The sequence below is a fragment of the Marmota marmota genome, unplaced genomic scaffold (genome assembly GCF_001458135.2).
Source record: "Marmota marmota marmota unplaced genomic scaffold, marMar, whole genome shotgun sequence".
NCBI lineage: Eukaryota > Metazoa > Chordata > Mammalia > Rodentia > Sciuridae > Marmota > Marmota marmota.
In genome coordinates this window covers 16,229,697-16,250,742 of record NW_026000005.1, presented here as the reverse complement: position 1 = coordinate 16,250,742, position 21,046 = coordinate 16,229,697, and the positions used below count along the sequence as shown (strand labels likewise).

The window sequence follows — 21,046 nt, the reverse complement described above, 5'->3', positions numbered from 1 at the left end:
AGGCTGAGGCAGGAGGACCACAAGTTCGAGGCCAGTGTTAGCAACTTAGTGATAAAGCAGCCCAGGGTTCAATCCCCAGTATACTATTGATACTATTACTAGTGTCAATACTCAGTATCAAAAAGAGAATAGGAAAAAGTATAATGAATCAGACGTAACTTTCCTATGTTCATATGTGGATACATAAGCAGTGAAAGTCCTTGTCATGTACAATCACAAGAATGGGATCCTAATTAGAATAAGTTGTTCTCCATGCATGCATAATATGTCAAAATACACTCCACTGTCATGTTTATACACTGTCATGCATATTTTCACTCCATGACAATAAAATAACAAATAAAAATAATTTAAAAAACACCTGTATATCGACACTTCTTAAAAGGAGACATATAAGCAGCCAACATTTATATGAATAAGTGCTTAACATCACTAATTATTAGGACGTACAAATCAAAATGACAGTGAGATATTATCTCACACTTGTTAGGATGGCTTTTATCAAAAAGATAAAAAATGTTAATGAGGTCAGGGAGCAATGGGAACACTGTTTTGATTGGAATGTAAATTAATACAGTCATTATGGAAAACAGTATGTTGAGTCCTCAACAAATTAAAAATATAGCTAACATATGATCTAGAAATTCTACTTATGGGCATATATCCACAGGAAGTGAAATCCATATGTTGAAAAAAGTATGCATTTCCATGTTCATTGAAGCATCATTCACAATAGCAAAGCAATGGAAACAACCTTAGTGCTCATCAACTGATGGATAAAGAAAATAAGATATGTATACATAATGGAATACTATTGAGCCATAAAAAGGCATTAAATTTTGTCATCCATAGCAACATCAATGAATTGGAGGGCATTATATTAAACAATATGAACCATTTTTACATACCCTGACCTTGTTCTAAGCAGGAGTGTTAGGGAAAGGTTTGCTACATTATGTTTTTTTCTTTCTGATGTGCATTGACTGTGAAGAAATTACTTTTGTCAATGAACTGCACAGAACCATCAGAAACAGCATACTTGGAGAAGATGTGGAGTTGTCAGTGGTTGACAGCGCCAACTCTACAATCAGATAGATTTGTAAACTCAGTGAGTGAAGGTTAAATGACTTTGAGCAAATTATGTAATCTTTTAATTCCTCATATTCTTCTCCAATTAAAAAATGACTAGAAAAAGGAGTAAAATCATGTAGATTATATGAGATACTGTGTATAAAACTCTCAGCAAGGTGCCTAGATTCATTCTAAGCTCCTGTTGATTATAAACTATCATTATTTTGGCTACTATTACTGTTAGTAATATAAGAGCATTTTACTGGTGTCTGAAGCTGCAGTACAGACTTACCCGCTGAATGAATCCACAAGAGGGGATTTTAAGATTAAAGTAACACACTGGACCATTTCTGCTTACAGAAAACAAAATCTGCTTTTTTTGAAATAGAGCTCTGGAAATTATATAAGCACTTAAAATTTGAATGCTAAACAATAAGGTATATTGATTTCAGTATTATATAGGCTTTAAATCAACATGCTTTCCAGGGTGATGGGAAAGCTTCTATTAATCTGAAATTCAATTAAATGGAACACAGAATTAATCTGCTAGGTATTCATTTCCAGAATAACTATCAAATGCAGTTTAATGCCCATTTTTAATCTTTTTTGATACTTTCACATGAATATTTGTGGAGAAAAATTGTTTCATTTCATAACTTTAAATTTATAATATGCTCTTAGAAAATAAAGAGCTTTGAATATGAGATTGCTTTTTGGAAGAACTTAACTCTAAATTTTTTTGCTACCTTGTTGTATTAGTCAAGATATATAAGATTATATTACACTAATAATCTAACCCTGCATCCTCAGTTACTCAATATAAAAGATTATTTATAGGTGTTGCTATATGCTTAATGTGCGTTGGCAGGGACCTTGAATCCTGTTGTCACTTTGGAACGCAGGCTTACCACCTTCTTTATTTTTGTCATATTGGCTTATAAAGCCTTAACCATCTTGTCATTATGCTACCTGGAACACATGGTCTCCTTTAGCATGTGTCAGGAGAAGAGAGAGCTGGAGACTCCTATACCAACTCTTAGATGCCTTGGCACTTAGGTGATATGTTTTGGTTCTGCTCAGAGCCCACCATTCAGCATTGTTATCATGTTCTGCCTAACTGCAAGGAGACAGGGAAATGTGAAGGAGTCCTTGATTATTCAGCCAAGTACTCAGTGTTTCTACCATATATATACCTTGCTAACAATGTATTTGATCCTTTGGTCAGTTTCAAAGTGTAAGACATCCTTGCATGGTAACTGCAAGAAGAGACGATCCTGGGGTTGGAAATTACCATACCTTGGTACATACTTTGCAAGGGTGTTCAGAGATTGAGTGGACATGCCTAGGCCAGTACCAAGCACAGTACCAGAGCAGAGAATAGTAGTTAGTGGAATCTGAATTCACAGCATCATATTGGTGTCATGGGTCTTCTTTTTAATATACATGTTGAATATTTGGTTCAAAAAAGTATCCTGTGTTCAGAATGATTATGAGAAACTTCCATAGACATACGATAGGTTTTTTAAAATGGCATAGGTCAATGTTCTCGCATCCAAAGAGGCTTTAACCTATTTTTTCCTTTAACACATCCAATGCAAGCCTTACTGAAACAAGCATTCTTCTATTAAGATAATTTTTACTTTCTACCCAGTTATTTTAGAAACATTACCTGAGTTATTTTTTTTCTCCCATGCTGATTTGTACCATTTCTCCTAAAAGAAGGCTTATATAGTCATAATTAGTAAATGTTAAATAATATTTGTTAATATGTTATGATAGAGTTAAAATAGCATTGGCATGAGGTTTAGAAATTCTTTGTTCTGATAAGATTCATTATTAATCCACAAAATAATTGTTTACCAGACATACTAATTTTATAGTGTGTTATAAATAGCTTCTCATATTTTCCTAAGGACTAAATAGTAGATACCTATAAAGATGTATATTTATAATGCTATTTTTTGTCCTTGTATCTTTTTAAAAGTCTATTTTATCTGTTGTTATCAATTGTTATGTCCATTTTCTTCAGTTAGTTTTTGCTTGATGTATCTTTTCCCACTGATTTACTTTCAATCATTCTTTGACATGCTTCAGATTTATCTACTGTAAATCAGCTAAAGTTTTATGATCTTTAATCCAAAGTGAGTGAGCATCTTTTTTTGGTACACTTAGTGTTTTTAAATTTTCTGTTTTTTTTACATGCTTGGGCTTATTTCTATATCTTATTTATTTTCTGTGTATCATGCTTTATCATAGTTATTTTTCCCTACATTTATGCCTTCCATTGAAATGATGGGTTTTCTTTACTCCCTGTCACCACATTCTTCCTCTGTTTTCTTGGAAGTTAAGCATTCTAGTTTTATTCCATTAGTGGTCATTCTTTAAACTTTGGGCATGTGTAATTGAGTTAACAAAGGCTATCATTAATCATTTTCTCTAAATGCCTCAAACTGTTCAAGAATCTTTTCATTCCAATAATTTTTCTCCCCATCTTCTTTGTTATTATTGACAACATCTAATTCCATCCTGTTTTAAATATCTTCTTCCATATTGGTTATTACTGTTGTGGTTTTTCATAGATAAGGATTGTCCTAGTTATATACTCTGTGTGACAAACCTCCATGAAACAATGACTTAAGAAGTAAAGTAAATAAAAAATTTAAAGATTTAAAAAAACCTCAAAACAAAAATCAACTTACCTGAATCAGCATCAATAACATACATTGAGTTGGGTTTTCTTACAAAACAGTACACACAGCAAAAGTTGCAAGACATGAATTGGCGTGAACATACTTTATATACAAAGATAGGAAAAATTGTGCTCTATATGTGTAATAAAAATTGTAATGCATTTGCTGTCATGTATTTAAAAAATAAAATCAATTAAAAATAAAATAAAATAAATGGAAGCACATAGGAAGAGTCTAAAATTTAACTCCAAATCCTTGTTGATTTACTGAACCAAAGAATATCCCTTTTTTTCTCTAGTTAAGGTGGATTATGAGAAAAGGTATGTAATATGTCCAGAATCGTCTCTTCATTTTCTCCGGTGGGTTTTCCCCTTAATGGACCCTCGTGGGTTCTCCGTTTCATTTTGTATCACCTATTTTTATTGTTTTTAAAGTCAAGGCTTTAAACCTGCTTTATGTTAGCAATCCTTCAGTTATAGTAGAACTGTGATAACTATCAAAGACATTATATTTATTTCCATCCATTGTTTCTACAATCTGGCTGACATTATTATTGTTGAATAAATATGGTCTCACTTCACAATAGTGTGCCCTTCTTATGGACTTCAGAGGGACTATATAGAGCAGCTCAAAGTTTTCAGTGTTTTTTTAAGTTGTGGAGATCAGAGTGTTTAACTCAGATGTAATAGTGACATTAAGGAATTCTTCAAGACTTTGTAATTATATCTTTTGTGTTTACTTTATTTAAATTGTGAATTATAAAACTCCCAATATTTGCTCATTGAGAGAGACTGATTTTTCTCTTCCTACATCAAAACTTATAAAACAACAAATACTACAAGTGGTCACCTTTTCTCATTCTCTATGTTGTACTGTCACCAGAACAACATAAATGCCTTGAACTGAGTGTTCAAAGAGCTTGAACTGGGTAGAGCCCACTGGATCCAACAACCTCAGCACTGAGTGGCTAAGAGACTGATTTGGTCATAGCAGAGTGCAGACCTGGATTCAACTCCTGGCTCTGCCACATTCTGGGCCTCATTTCTTCATGTACAAAATGAGAATAATACCAGCTTCTTAAAATTGCGAGGAAGATAAGATGACATCTATAATTGTGTGTTCACAGCAACTGTTACAGAGGAGATAGCCACAACCCACATCCCAGAAAATACTTGTTGAGATCCACTGGGCAGTAGGATAGAAACATGAATTAGCCCAGTTTAATTGGGTGAGACACAGGCAGGAATGAACTGTGGTAATCACAATACAGTGTGTGCAGAACAATATTGAAAACCACAGGAGCATAAAGAAGGAGCGTTTAATGCCTGAGATGAGTTCAGAGATGGGAAGGGTAGAGAATGGACTTATTCACTGAGAAGATGATATTTGGATTTAGCATGAAATATGGAGTGTGTGTGTGTATGTGTGTGTGTGTGTGTGTGTGTGTTTTCACGTAAAACAGTTTATTCTAGGAGGTAGGAATTTCATCTGCGTATGCTAGTTCTTTCTCCTAATGGAGCTGCATAAAACTTTTCCTGAGGACCATAATTCCTGTCCTGCCCACTTCTTCATGGCCAATGTCTATTTTTTGATAGGATATCTTTAGGTTCTGTATGTTCTTTTAGATAGGACTCAGAAGTCACTTTGATGCACTCCTTAACCCTCCCAGCAATCTGTGAATTTTCTTGCTCCCCAGGAATTCTTTCCTCTTGGCTTCAGTGCTGATCGTGCTGTGTTGTGATTTGTCTTTTTCTGTGTTGGTTTCTTCCATTGAGCTCTTAACTATGTCCGGTCTACATGCTGAGCACCTTCCCCTGCTCTCTGGGCTGTGTTATCCATGTAGACTAATTAATTTTGCTAAAGAATGGGTTTTAGGCTAAGGTAATTATGATGTAAAAATACTTTTGATTGAAGTATCATTCCAAAATTTATTCCCTATTATGCAGATTTTCTGCTAGTCTTTTTTTTTTTTTTTGCACAGGATAGATTTTTTTTGATATTTATTTATTTATTCATTTGTTCAACTATTTTAGGAGTTTACTATATACCAGGTATCTGAAAAAATTTTTGAAATATTCTCTATATTTAAGATCATAGCAATGGACTATCATTCTAGTTTTATCACATAACTAATTATTATGCGATATACTGGCCTTTTACCTCCTGTTTCCATACATATGGAATCTGTCTTTAATATTGAAAACAGTGGGTATTTATTTATTTATTTATTTATTTTAAAATATTTTTAGTTGTAGATGGACACAATACCTTTATTGTATTTATTTATTTTTAAGTGATGCTGAGGAACCCAGTGCCTCACACGTGTGAGCAAGCATTCTACCACTGAGCCATAATCCTGGAACAACAGTGGATATTTAAATAGTAATAAAGTTTTTCCTGAATTTAGTGTGAATACTACCTTATAGTCTATTTTTTTGGTTCTTTATCATTCTCTTTTAAGCAGTTATTGATGTTTTTCTGAAAGTTGTGTCTTGTTTGGCATGAAGAATATTTGTGGTGTTTTGACTGTTCTGAAGTATATACCTGAATTACACAATATAGCTATTATACTTCTAGTACAAGCAAGTGCTATTATGAAATTACTGATGGATCAAGAAATGATCATCCTTTCACTCTGCAAAAATAACTACTTCTTTTTTGGGGATTGTAATTATGGCACTGAGCTACAATATTAGAAGCTAATATATTATGGAATGACTCATCTGGGGGGGGAAAAAACCTTCCAAATTTCCAACTGGGAATTTACATTGACTAGTGGAATTCTAAATATTTATTATATGTCTTTGCAAGGCACTCAAATATATATATTTTTTCTATTTAAGTGTAAGTCTGTGGCATAGTTTTGATATGATAAAACATTCAATGTGAAAAGGAAAGCCTTAAGAATCCAGTGAACATCTGGAGAAGGTTAAATTGTCAGTTTGGGGTTCCGTGACAGCCTTTTTTTCTCTCTGCACTTTACTGCCAAAACCTGTCACTTCTGAGACATTTCAAGGAGGTAAACAAGGTGAATGGTGCTGTGCACATGACCTACTGCAACTGCTGATTTGAGCAAGGTTACAGGTCAGTGTATGAATTTTTTTGGTTCATCATGTGATTCATTTGCCTGAATAGGGTGTTATAAAACTAACAACATTGGCTCAGTGGTTGAGCACTTGCCTCACATGCCTGAGACACTGAGTTCCATCCTCGGCACCATATAAAAATAAATAAATAAAACAAAGATTAAAAAAAAACCAACCTAACAACATTTCTTATTAAAAAATAGTATTATTACTTTTAAGATGCTTTCTGACTGCATCAGTACTCAAGCTGTAATATTATCTTAGTATTTATTATGTGATGGCATTTTTTTGGAATCTTCAGACTCCAGGATTCGTCATTCTAAATAAGTTTCATTCAACAGCTGGACATGGTGGTGCATACCTATGATGCCGGAGATTCGGGAGGCTGAGGCAGGAGGAAGACCACAAATTTGAGGCCAGGCTCAGCAATTTAACAAGATCCTGTCTAAATAAGAGAGGTGGAGATGGGAGGGAGGGAGAGAGAGGAAAAAAGAAAGAAATCACACTATTAATACAAAGTATATAAGTATAAAATAACAAGACTATAGAAGTTTCATTCAAATGCAAGTAAGCTGTATTATTTAAGAAATTTGAATGCTGATAGTTCTTTTTTATCATTTGGAATCATTAAAATTCTGTATAGTACTCATCTGTTGAAGTTTATTTTAAAACTTAATAGTTACAGAGATTTTAGGTTAAGAAAGAAAATTAGCAGTTGTTTACTAGTCTTATTTTGCAAATGAGAAGCTGAGGGCCTAGATGGGTTAAGTAATAATGCTTGTGATTGTTCACTAAAATAGTGGCAAAATATGCTGACCTGTAACTAGCAATTTCCTTCACAATGAAATTGCTCCTTAAAGGGAGATAGTTTGCTCAAGTCACTTCTTGGAGGTGATTTTTTGGAAGCCAAACTTTGCCTTGAACACCCCTTGGGAAGACAGCAAGACTTAACACCAAACCCAGCAGTCAGACTTTCTTCCCACATTGCAACAGACGCTGCCTTAGCTGGAGTGCCAGAGAAGAAGTTGGGTTGGGTTCAGGATCTGTTTTTTATAAAAAGCAACAACAACAAGAGAACCTAAACCCTATCTTTAAAAAGCTAAACCGAAACTAGTGGGGTGCTTGGGAGAACTGCATATTTCATGTTTCCTCTCAGGGTGTGCACTCCAGATTTGGAATGGTTCCCATGCAGCCTATTTTTCTTTCCCAATCTCTCTTCTCATTTCCTGTGAGTTTGCATGGTTTGCATGGTTACGCAGAAATTTTTGCTTCTCTGGTTGTGCATGAAGTCAAGTCACACCATTTGTGCAACCATACATGTACTTAGGGTAATGATGTCCATCTCATTCCACCATCTTTCCTACCCGCTTGCCCCCATCCCTGCTCCACCCCATCCAAAGTTCCTCCATTCATCCATTGCCCCCCGCCCATTATGGATTACCATCTGCTTATCAGAGAAAACATTTGGCCCCTGTCTTTTGGGGGGAATTGACTTATTTCACTTAGCATGACATTCTCCAACTTCGTCTATTTACCTGCAAATGCCACAATTTTATTGTTTTTTAATGCCGAGTAATAGTCCATTGTGTATATATATATCACAGTTTCTTTATCCATTCATCTATTGAAGGGCATCTAGGTTGGTTCCACATTTTAGCAATTGTGAATTGTGCTGCTATAAACATTGAAGTGGCTACGTCACTGTAGTATGCTGTTTTTAAGTCCTTTGGGTATAGACCGAGGAGTGGGATAACTGGGTCAAATGGTGGTTCCATTCCCAATTTTTCAAGGAATCTCCATACAGCTTTGCATATTGGTTGCATCAATTTGTAGTCCCACCAGCAATGTATGAGCGTACTGTTTTTCCCCACATCCTTGCTGACACTTCTCACTGCTTATATTCTTGATAATTGTCATTCTGACTGTCGTGAGATGAAATCTTAGAGTAGTTTTAATTTGCATTCCTCTAATTACTAGAGATGTTGAACTGTCTCTTATGTTCCTTTTTTTATGCAATGCCCCTTCCTTGGGCTTTTAAATGCACAGAGCTGAGTTCCTGTTTATATAAGCTCTAGGCAGAGGAAAAACTGAGATGATCTAATAGATTATATATAGTACACAAACTTCTTTGCATAAAAATTTAAACCTATTCATCTTTTTCTCAACTATAACTAATGTGCTTTATTGTTTTCTAAAGGTGGAGCTCTTATTTATTAGAGGTAATAGGTGGAACCCCCCTGTCCATGCTGTTTACCAAAACCGAGAATAACTCTGGAAATTCATTTTCTAGGCCTTTTGGACATTTTCACCCTCTTCCGCATCCCTGGCCTTTGATGCTATTCACTTCCCTCTCCTTTTAACGCTGGTTTCTTTGCTGGCTGTGATGTGACTTGGCTCCCCAGTTTTTTGGTCGTTATTTTTCTCTTTGATGAAACTTTTTCTTTTTCCTTCTTCATTAAATATTTAGACTTTAGTGTGGTTTTTCTTCTTTTTCATACCACTCTCCTTGTGTGATTTCATTCACTCCCTGTCTTCATCCAGTGTAAGCAGGTGGTCTCATTCTCACCAGGACTGGCTGGGACCATCTCTTTCTAGTTCACAAATGCCAATTCTGCACTTGGTGCACCTAGAGCACAGCCCTGCATTCATACCTTCATGTTGGTAGCAGGAAGTCAGCTGTGATGGGAGTGACAAACACTTCAAATCAGGGCTTTTACCTGCTCCCCTGGAGAGCCAGGCATCAGTGTCTAGTCCCAGACTCTGCCTAAAGCTCCTAAGACATTTCCCTCTCAATGACCAACTCACTTCTTAGACTCATTTGGTTCCAAACTGAATAACATGCCAACCAAGTTCTTTCTGATTTCCTTTTATTTTTAAAGTTGGAAATAGTATCTTTTGGTCTCTTAGTCTTGAAAATCTTGCACAAATTTTGATTCTGAGCCCACTTTTAACCTGTACAACCAATCTGCTACTAAGTGATGTAAATTTTAAGTAAATTGTCTTTTCCAGCACTGTTAACTCTTTTGAGTCAACGAATTTCTTTGTTTACATGCTTACTGTTAGCTTCCTATGTAATCTCCTCAGGCTAACATCTTCCTGTCCAATTCATGATCCCTGTCACATCTTACTTACATAATCCTTAAAACAACCTTATGGGGTAGTATATCATCAGGTAGGATTTGTCAGTGTGAAATTATCCACTAAGCCAACGAGGGCTCACCTGGAGATAGGGATGGCATTAAAGCTATAGAAGCTGTATTGCTGAGACTGGGGCAGGAGATGGATGCTGTGTATTGCGACAGATGTCTACTTAAGGTAGTTATTAGTCTCCCCATTTTATTGCTGAATAAATAGACCCAGAATTCAATTAACTTCTCCAAGCTTTCCAGTTAGGACAATGGAGTAGAACATTTCCCTGAATTTGAAGCATGTACCCTGTCAATCATCCTTTGGCATAAACTTCCAAACTTATATTGTAGAGAATGTGGTCAAGTGCTCATACTCTGAAGAGGAATAGACCTGTGTTTAAGTTGGTGTTTTGCCACTTGCTTTCTGTGTTGATGCTGGATAGCAATATCAAACTTGAAGGGGGGAAATATCGTTAGTAGGATTTTTCTGCATATGTATAATGTGTTTGGAATAGGACTTGGTTTAATAAGAGTACAGATGCTACTTGATTGACAATTGGATTATGTCCTGATACATCTATGATGAGTTGAAAACATTGTAAATAAAAAATACATTGACTATACCTAGCCTATTGAAAACATCATAGTTTAACCTAGCCTCCCTTAAATGTGCTCATAACACTTCTAACAGATGATTTTTTATTATAAAGAACTGAATATTTTATGTAATTTACTGAATACTACACTAAAAGTGAAAAGGTCAATAGTTATATGTGTATGCTTTTGCATTATTATAAAGTCAAAAAATCAAGTTGAACCATTGTAAGTTGACTATCTGTAAAAGAAATCTTACCTCTGATGATGATGATTATAAAGAAGAAGAAACTGTATATTGTTCAAGACAGAGAAATTTCTCTGTTTCTATGTACTGTACAGTGGCTCATTTACTTTTGGAGAAATTGTTTGTTGAGTTAAAAAGAAGTGAACAGTTTATGTAGGAAAGTATGATGGTGGAAATTGTATTTTTAGGACTAATAGCATCATTAATGTGCAAGAATATCAAAATGGAATTGTTCTGTCAATTTCAGCTGAGGTCCCAAGGTGTAGGATAACAACCACTTGTACATTCCAAAATGAGAGGCTTGATGGCCCAGGCAAGACTTAGGATGACGATGGACCACATCATTCCCATGGTTCTGACCTGGCCACCAGGTGAGAGAGTAGTTTGTTGATTTGGTGGAGGAATTCCTTGAGGTCAGTGTCAGTGTTCTGGAGAATCTGTTTTCTTTGTCAAATATATGCATACTGGAGAGAAGCAAGGGATGCCAGGTGAGGGGCCATCAAGGGAATTGTTCCAAGAGCTTCGTAAGCATCCTCTTCATCTGAGAGACACAGTAGACTAGTGTCTGACCCATACCTGTGGACTCCAAATGTGAGAGACTGTGGTTGGAATCTGGAGTAAGGAAGGCTGCACTGACAGTGATCTACAGTGCTTTTGTTGTGGCAAGAGCACATGTTAGTTGTAGACCATACATGTGGGGTCCACCCACAACAGGGTTATGTGGGGTCATCACTCCAGCAACCAGAGGGCACCTGGAAGAGCTGATGTCACTGAAGGGCAGGATGGGAGACCTAGGACAAATGAGGCAGAGTGTCTCCCAGAAGCTAGTGTCCAGCACAGAGGAGTGTCTGGGCAAGGAGACTGCAGGTGTGAATCTTCAGAAATGGGGTCTGTCTCCACTACTCAGAGAATGCCTGGCTGCAAACTGTGGCAGAACCTCAACAGGAGCTTCTCTGCCTCTCACCTTTCTTCCTTCCACCCTGCTGCTACCCTGAGGATCAGAAACTGACAGGAGGTAGAGAATAAGCTATTCTCCCTTTTTCTCCAAAAGCTTTCTCTCTGAAGCTAGCATGAGCTAAGAGAGAGATGATTTTAGCTGAAGCTCAAGGTTTTTGACCATTGAACCCAACTAGACATTTTCTTTATAGACATAAACATTTTTGTGTGAGAAGAGCTCTTTCATTATCTCAGAATGATCAGAAAAGTCAAGGGGTCTGGTGTTTTATCCAATGATAAGTAAAGAACCTGTTCCATGGAGCACTTTAGAATAAGCAGCAGGGCAAGAGAAGAAAATAGTTTTAAGTGGTAACTTAAAACTCCTGATCATTCAGTATAATAGATCACTAAATATCCAGATATAAAATTCATGTTGGAAAATATGAGGTTGGACGTTGTCTTTGGCGTTTGAAGATCCTAATATGTGTTGAGATTTGTTCGGCTTACTTTTTCAAACTGGAAATTGAGATATTCCAGGGCATGGATTCAGAAGTGAAAAGTTGAGCTGAATGTTGGTGGGTAAATTTGGATGTGAATGGTACTGTTGGGGAAAATGTGGACTTTCTCTGGTCTGTTGCTTCTAAGTCAAGCTGGCCGACAGCTGTGCTCAAGTCCCCCGGAGAGAACCACTTTTGAAAAAAAAAAAAAATTCATGTGGCATCAGGCTCTGAACTATTTGTGGAAAACCAAAGCATTTTACTCAAGTGCAGCAACGAAAAGAAAATCAGGGACTATCTTCTCGGGTGCTTTTTGATGACTTTTCATTAGCGGAAGATAGCTGAGCATGGAGGGGACCTGCAGAGAAGTTATCATCAATAACAAACAGCAAGGGTAGGACCTGCCTTAGTCCTTGAGGCTTGAAGTGCTGGTTGATGGAAATCAGGTCACCTGTCCCTAAGAATGACATCAAGCATTCCTATAGAGACCAAACACTAAGACAGGCCAAGAGAAGGGAGGACAGGCTGAGTAGCCTGGGTCATTGTGGTAAACCCCAAAGAATGAAGGGAACGAATGCTTCAAATTAGAGACTGGGAAAAAAGGCAGGGTAAAAGGTTACGGGTTTTAGTCTTCCTTTCAATTTATCCATGATAATATTTTTATAATGCTTTGATTTTTGGAGAAAGCTTTCAATAATATTATTTCATGTCATTTTTATGGCATCCATCCACTGTGCCACCTGATGGTGGAAACAAGAGGAGGAAATTAAATAGGTGAAGTTGCTTATCCAAGGTCAGACAGATGGGGACAGAATTTAGACCAAACTGGTTTTAGAGTTTTTGAATTTGGAGGGCTCTCTCTAGCGTACCAACATTTAGCATTACCAACTGCTTTATTAAAGCAGATGAAAGGGTTTCAGATGATTTACAAACAATATTTTAAAATTTGTTAGTAATGTGTTCATTTTTAAAGAGTTTTAAATGCTTTATTTTTAAGATTGCCTTCTATTTTTGGCAAGGATACTGGTTTCAATTAATGAACTAAAAAAAACCTTGTCTAAGTGAAAAGAGTAAAAATTAAAAAGTGTCAAATAAATAATGGTCCTGAAGTGTGGCAATCATCCGAGACTTACTGGTCAAAGCATGGCACTTAGAATATTATTATATCCTCTAAATGTTGTTCTTCATATGTCACGTGACTGTCTTGACCTCAGCTGGATTATAAATTGTGGGCAAGGACCATGTCTTAAATACTCAATGTAATGGGTTGAACTGTCTCTCCCCTAAAATTTATGAATTGAAGTCCTAACTCCAGTCCAGTACCTCCACATGGGGCTTTAATTGGAGATAGGGTCTTTACAGAGATAATCAAAAGGAAGTCATTAGGATGGGTCTTAATCCAATATGGTGGGTGTCTCTATGAAAAGAGAAACCCCATGGACACATGAAGAGAGTCCATGGTAAGCCACAAAGAGAGGCCCCAAACAGATTCTCTCTCAAGTTCTTAGAAGAAAGTAACCCCACCAATTCCTTGATGTTGGATTTCCAGGCTATAGATCTATAAAACCATAGATACCCAGAGTATGGGACTTTGTTATGACAGCAACCCATCAACGAACTCATCAGGTTTTTGCTTAAATACCTTTAATCATTCTCAGACTGAGATCTTCTTCCAGTGTAATTTTGATCAAAGTCACTCCAAGATTCAAATTAAAAATGCCTCCTCGTGGGCTGTAAGAAAGACCCTCACTGGCTGCCCCTTCTTTCCTCTCTACTTCAGCTATGTTTCCCCCACCCCTGCACCATCTGCTCAGCTGAGGTACCTTCTAGTGTCTCTTTTTAGGAACTCTGCCCTAGATGTCTCAACTTTTGTCACCCTGAATCATGTGGAGAGTCATTCCCCTTTTCCACAGGCTTTTTTTTTAATTGAACCATGATGGCTTTTTAAAACTTCAGCTTTGTGGGATTTATTTTTCTTCTTCTGACAAAAAAATACATATATTGTTTCCTTTGGAAGTGGTAGCACCCATTGAAAAGGAAGGGCACTGTTTGAACTCCCCACAGAGCTTGGCCCTTAATTAAAAGATCCTCCCGCTGAGCTGTTGCCTGGTGTGGCATTTGGAGGTCAGAATCTGTGTCTGTCTGGGTGGGCCATATTCTTTCAGCACACAGTGTTGGCAACATTTGTGGGTGTATTAGCTGCCCACTGTACACCGTGGACTCCTTGTCTGCTGACTGGCCGTATCTTGATCACATTTAGATCTCCAGTATCTGGTGTCCAGTACAAACCCAATAAACATTTGTAGAATGCATGAGTATTTTAAAAGGAGAGCTGAGATTCTCAGTCCTCTGGGATTAAGTTCTATTTGATATATGATTAAACTCTGGTATTATGCACCTGGAACATTCTCTTAGCCTTTAGGTTCAGAATCTTGTTAATTTGGAGAATGCTTTTCCAAGACTTTGTGGATTCTGTTTTAAATGGTTTCGGTACCAATCTGATCAGACACAGCAGGCTGACCTCAATAATTCCCTCTTTTTGCTATAATCTCTTACAGATCTATTTTGTGAGCTAAATTAGATACATATAATCATTTTTCAGAATTCATTCTGTTTAAATCATTTTGCCTATTTTTCCATTCTGCTCTCCATGACTGCCTGTTTTCTTTTTAAATCTGGCTGCCAACACCTTAACAAATAGATCCTGCTGGGTGATGATTTTCACTTCTCCTGATTACTATGTTCACATGTACTGTTGCCGTTTACTAATGAAATACTTCAGTCCCAAATGTGTTACCTTTTTCCTCTGAAGAGCAACAGGATGGACCAAGGGTAGCCACACACCCGAGTCCAGCAGTGAGAAGACATGGAGGAGCCAGAGCCGCTTTTTTTCCGTGGTCAGACCTTGGCTATCCGTGCTGTCTTGCTACACGTGGGATAGATCCTGGCTTGTTGGAGCAGCTATTCAAAAGAGTTCTTTGCTGCACTGCGAGAAACATTTAACTAAAAGTTATTTGTTGCCCCTACAGCAATCTCAGGTTGATGAACCCCAAACCACCAAACCAGGGAACTGACTTTAGCAAATCTCTTATAAATACTGTGCCAGTTTTGTGGGTGATACACAAACCCCTTCCTTCCAAGGACTTACTGGGTATTGTGCTCACGATGGTGGCTCAGGATCAAGGCTAGAACTTCTTTTTAATCTTCTTCTTGCAGCATGGCCTTTTTCATTCTTTCCTTCATGCCCAGAGGGCTCCTGTGGGACCCACCACTGCAGCAGTCAGACAGAGAGCAGTGCAGAGATTTGCTCCCAGATTTCATGGCCAATTAGTGGAAATATCAGAACTCAGGTTTCTGCGTTTATGAATCTTCTCTTTGTTCTCTGTTGGTGCTGCACTATCTGTTTCCCCCAGTCTTTCTAGCCAAGTACTGTGTTTGGTAGTGTTTTGATTAACTGACTATTTTTAAAACCAAACCAAACAAAAACCTTGGTTTGTATGTTCATATATTTCCATGGTATAAATACTTCTAAGATGGCCAATTGTAAGTTAGCAACTTCTAATAATCAGTTGGAAAAATTCTCCAGTTAACAATAGGCCCCAGCACACCACTGACTATGCTATTTTTTTCTCCCTACCTATTCTTTTTTGGAAATATTAGTAGCATATCAGTGACCAATGCCTTGTGAAATAGGTCTCTGGTGGGGATAAGAGATAAAATGGTATGAATCAGAGAAGGTTTATTTTATTGATCAATTCAGTTCAGATGAGTCCTGCATCCCTGAATTCTGATCTCTCTATAAGACTTGTAGTTTCCTTGAGTTAACGTGTGGTAGTAAATGATGGATTCTAAGGGAGGGTATTTTGTTTGATTCTAAAACATTTTGTAATTGCTGTGTTGTGGTATTTATTCCTATTTATGAATAGGCCTCCTCTGCATAAAGATTTTGCCTGTATTATGAATCTTGAGAGAAAATCCAGTGGAGGGTGTAAGACATTTCCCATGCATCCATTTGTCCGTCTGTCTGCCCGTCCATCCATCCATCCATTTGCTTATTCGTTTATTTATATTTGATATTACTCTGGACCAAAACCTATTTATGGCACTCTTCCATCTAGCTATTCTGGTTTTAGAGACTGGAGGAGATAAGATACAGGGAGAATAGAGAACAACAGATTGAAAAGTTGGGAAGGACCCTTAGGATGATCATTGCTCTTCTGCTATAGATGATGACACTGAAAAACTGATGGATCTGCACATGATCACACAGCTGTTGGAGTCATTGCTGGGATCGTCACCGGTGATTCTTGACACTCCATTTAGTGTACTTTCCATGGCACCATTATGACTAATTGTTTTTCTCCTCACATTCACATTCAGAGCATGGGAAAAAATACAGCATGTTACTAGACTGTGACTTCAGATTGAATAAACCTTAGAGTCTCTGTGCTCTTTAGAGCCCATCAAGAAGGTAAAAGAGAATTGGAGCATTGATTGGGGGGACTGCGTAGTACTCTCATAGCCTCCTGCATCATGAGGCATGCAGGTTGTCAGTGGAGACTCAAAGTGCTGGCTGATGCGAAATGTGGGGCTTTTCAAAAAGAATCATTAAGATGGGGTGCAGTGGTGCAAGCTTGTAATCCCAGCTGCTCAGGAGACTGAGATAGGAGGATCTCAAGTTCAAAGCCAGCCTCTGCCAAAGCGAGGCACTAAGCAACTCAGTGAGACCCTGTCTCTGAATAAAGTACAAAATAGGGCTGGGGATGTGGTTCAGTGTTTGAATGCCCCTGAGTTCAATCCCTGGCAACCTCCTCCCACCAAAAAAAAAAAAAATCATTAGGGATTTTATATATTCAGAGTGAAGTCTTTGGTTTTAAGATAGAACAGTTCATCTGTTTTGCATTGTGAGGAAGACTTGGCTCTGATGTGAGTATTTGGTTAAATTCAATAAGAATTTAAGCACCTCCAGTGCACCAGGCAGTGAGCTAGGCATTGGGAACATGCAGATAACTAAATCAGCAACTTGGTTTTATCGGAACATATAATCTGTGGGAGAAGAGACATGCAAACAAGTAACTTCAGCAGACTGTAGCACACACAGAGCACAGGATGGAAGGAAGGGCCCAGTTGATACATAGTTTTCATTTGTTAAGGTAAGGTGGCAAGGAAGGACATTGGGCAAAGAATCCAGCCATTTAGGTTTAAGTTTCAGTATTGCTCCTGCCTGATGATGCAACCTGGCGTGAATCATCCAGCATCTCTTTCTCTATTTTGAGGAAAGGCAGTATCATGAAAACCATTAAAAAGGTTATTGGGAGAATTAAACAGATGTTTTCAAAGTATTACCTGTCATAAATGAAAATGTTATTTTTAATTTGCAAACATATTTTTTGTGTGTGTCTGAAAGCTCATATTTTTTGACTAAGCTTTACCTAAATTTATTATCAAATATTTATTGAGCACCTACTTGGCTCTAGACATACTTTCTAGATGCTGAGATACAGCAGTGAATAGATCAAAGAGGCCCCCTACTTATGGGGCTTACATTTTAAAGGGGAAAGACAGGAAATAAACAAGTAAACAACAACAAAAAATCAGATAGTGTTCTGGGTAGAATGCATATAATAATAACAGGGTCATGTGATAGCAATGATTGGGTAGTCGTTGGATTTGGGGTTAAGAAAAATTTCTCTGAAATGTGATGTTTAGCCTGAGTGGACCTGAAGGCATAAGCTTTGCAAACATCAGAGATAGGAGTGTCTTAGGCAGAGGGAATGGTTCTAGCATAGGCCTACACTGGAGCAACCTTGGCAGGTTTTAGGAACAGAAAGAGGGCTAGAGTGGCTGAAGCCTACTGGGCATAAAGGTGAAATAGGACAACATGATGTCAGAGAAATAGGCAGGGTTCTGGTTACAGAGAACTTTGTGAGCCAGCATAAAGAATTTGGGTGTTATTCCAAGTACAGTGGAGACCAGTGAAAAGTTTCAAACGAGAGTAATAAGGTTTGACCTTTCAGAAGATTATTCTAGTTGCTTTTGGAGAAGAGATTATAGGTCAGACTGTCAACAGTGCAAATCAGAGGGAAGATGGGTTTATACTGGGCTAACAGCAGAAGAGTTGATTGAAGTAGCATGTGTATAGGATATTATGGAAGATGGTATCAGCAGAGATTCCTCATGGCTCAGTTACGATTTTCTATGGGAAATGGAAGAATCAGGAATGGTTCCTTGATTTTTAGCCAGAGTAATTCAGTACTCTGAAACGAAAGTAATTATGGGGAATGAGAAGGAAGAGGAGAGTCAGTCAAGAATTATTTTGGCCATGCCAAATTTGACATGCCTATTGACCTGATAGATATGCCAAGTGGGAGGAAGTTGGGACCATGAATCTAGAGTCTGGGAATTATTGGCAAATAGATGGTGTTGGAGGAGTTTTCCCTGAGAGAGTGTGTCCAAAGAGGAAAGAGTCTAGCATGGAGGCTGAATGGAGGGAGGAGTCACAGAAGTCTAAGAAAGAGTAGTTATGGAAGAAAACTACGAGAATGAGAAGTTATGTAGTTATGAGGAGAAAGAGAGGATAATCAAGTAAGATAGAGGTTCAGTCATGTGAGAATAGAGAAGTTACCAAGGGAATCCAGCCATTTAGGTTTTAGTTTCATTATTGCTTCTGCCTGATGATGCAACCTGGTGTGAATCATCCAGCATCTCCACAAGTTTGGTGGAGACAGGAGTTGGAATGAAATGGGTTGGGGAGAAAACAGGAGAGGAGGAAGTAGCTACTTTGGCTGTAGATAATTCTCTCAAGTTTGCTGTGCAGGGAGATTAAAGCAAGGAGTAGTGGCTGGAGGAGCATTTGGAATAAAGTGAAAGTATATTTACAAGTGAGTACTGGATATGATCTAGTAGACATCATCTAAGTGACACTGATGATGCAGGAAAGGGGATCATCATTGCAGGGTATAAATCCTTGAGAAGGTGATAACTGATGGAATTTAGAGAACAAGTCAGGGACTTGAACCTCCACAGGAACAGAGACATTTCATCCAGAATATCAAAAGGGAATATAGAGAAGATATACCTAGAGGCAGATGAGTGATAGATTAATCTGTTTGCTTCTGTTTTTAATCCACTTGGAGGCGATGAGGAGGTAGTGGAGACAGGCAAATGTTTGACCTAGCTGTCTAGAGAAAACCAGTATATATATTAGAGCAATGTAGCAAGGTTGCCTGACAATGTTGAGATTGGTCATTATGAGTCTGAAATAAGACCCCTGAGCGTTCTTTTGCTTGGTTTTGTTTTATTTTTCTACAAGCTGGATTTCAGATATGGTCTAAATAGTAGCTAGTTTAATCACTGTTAGGCTTTGCTAAGGGAATACAGAGGGAGCAGAAAATGGAGTTACAGGCATTACCAAGAAGATGATTACAAGAATGAATCAAGGAATCCAGCAAGATTAGGAGGAAATTAATGACTTGGGGTGATTGATAAGAGAAAAAGTGGATTGGAGGACTTGGGATGCACAGGTTTCTAGAGTAGGATTACTGGGGCTAGATGACCAGGTGTTTGAATATAGAAATGTGCTGAAAGAAAGAAAACAATTTCTAACATGATAGAATGAAAATTGCAGGAGTGAAAATCCCTTCAGGGTTAAATGTGAATATTTTAGGGGTTTTGACATAGTTAAAAAATAAAAAAGTGTCATCAATTCTCAACTTATAAACCTTTGGCTAGGATTGGCATTAGAAGAGTGAGCCTGGATGTTCAGGATAGTATTATTGGGTATTGGGAAATAAGAACATCATTTTCTTTTACCAAAAGATTTAGAAAGAGACTTGTAGAATCTCTTTATTCTTACATAATCTTAGCAGATATGGCACAAAGAAGCATAACTAATGCTTTGGACAAGTAAGTAAATGTCCATGGGGAGGGCCATAGAGAACTGTGCTTTTTAGCTATTAAGTTCACAGAATGGGACTCCAGTCCTGGCTCCACTTCCTTGTTTCTCCTCACCTACCCACAGGGATGAAGAAGATCCAGAGTATCTGATGTGAATACAAGTTGCTACAGATACTCCGATTACAAGAAAGCTCTTTACTGATGGATTCAAAAGGATGACTTTCCCTTGGAACTTAATTGCATGTAGGAAAAACCCAATATAATATGGCTAGCCAACTGTTTTAGTCATTTTTTTTTTTCTGCTGTGACCAGAGGGCCTGACAAGAATAATTAGAGGAGGAAAAGTTTATTTTGGGGGCTCATGGTTTCAGAGGTTTCAGTCCATAGATGGCCTAACTCCATTCTTTGGCACTCTGGGTGAGGCTAAATATCATGGTAGAAGAGTGTGGTGGAGGGAAGTGGCTCAAGATGTCACACCAGAAAGGAGAGGGAGAGAAGGAGAGAAAAGAGAAAGAAAGGAGGAAAGGAGGGAGGGAGGGAGGGGAAGAGAGAGAGAGAGAGAAAGAGACAAAGAGACAAAATATATACCCCCAAAGGCCCACCCCCAGTGATCTATGTCTTCTAGCCACACTCTACCTGCTTTCATTTACCACTCAGTTAATCCCTATGGGGGTATCAATTCACTGATTGGGTTAAGGCTCTCATAACCCAATCATTTAATCTCTAAACCTTCTTGCATTGTCTCACACATGAGCTTTTAGGGGTTACCTAATCAAAGTACAACACCAACCACAGCCAATAAGTGGTTCCACTGTATATTACTAGAGTTGGTCTTAGATGGATATGAGGCCTTAAACAGGTTGTGGATGCTCTAGAGGTCAGCAGTGTGATGTTGAAGTAG

General features: G+C 37.8%; 1 protein-coding gene and 1 long non-coding RNA gene across 6 annotated transcripts in view; one reads left to right on the top strand and one right to left on the bottom strand.

The window, feature by feature from the left end:
• The window catches only part of Hecw2 (HECT, C2 and WW domain containing E3 ubiquitin protein ligase 2), a 363,407-nt gene that overhangs the window by 158,173 nt on the left and 184,188 nt on the right, over positions 1–21,046 (top strand). The window lies entirely within an intron of this gene.
• Positions 5,527–18,280, bottom strand: LOC125618164. Its single transcript, XR_007349419.1, has 3 exons — positions 15,398–18,280; positions 15,047–15,235; positions 5,527–7,292 (listed from the first exon to the last, which is right to left on the bottom strand). It is a non-coding gene; the product is annotated as an uncharacterized LOC125618164 (long non-coding RNA).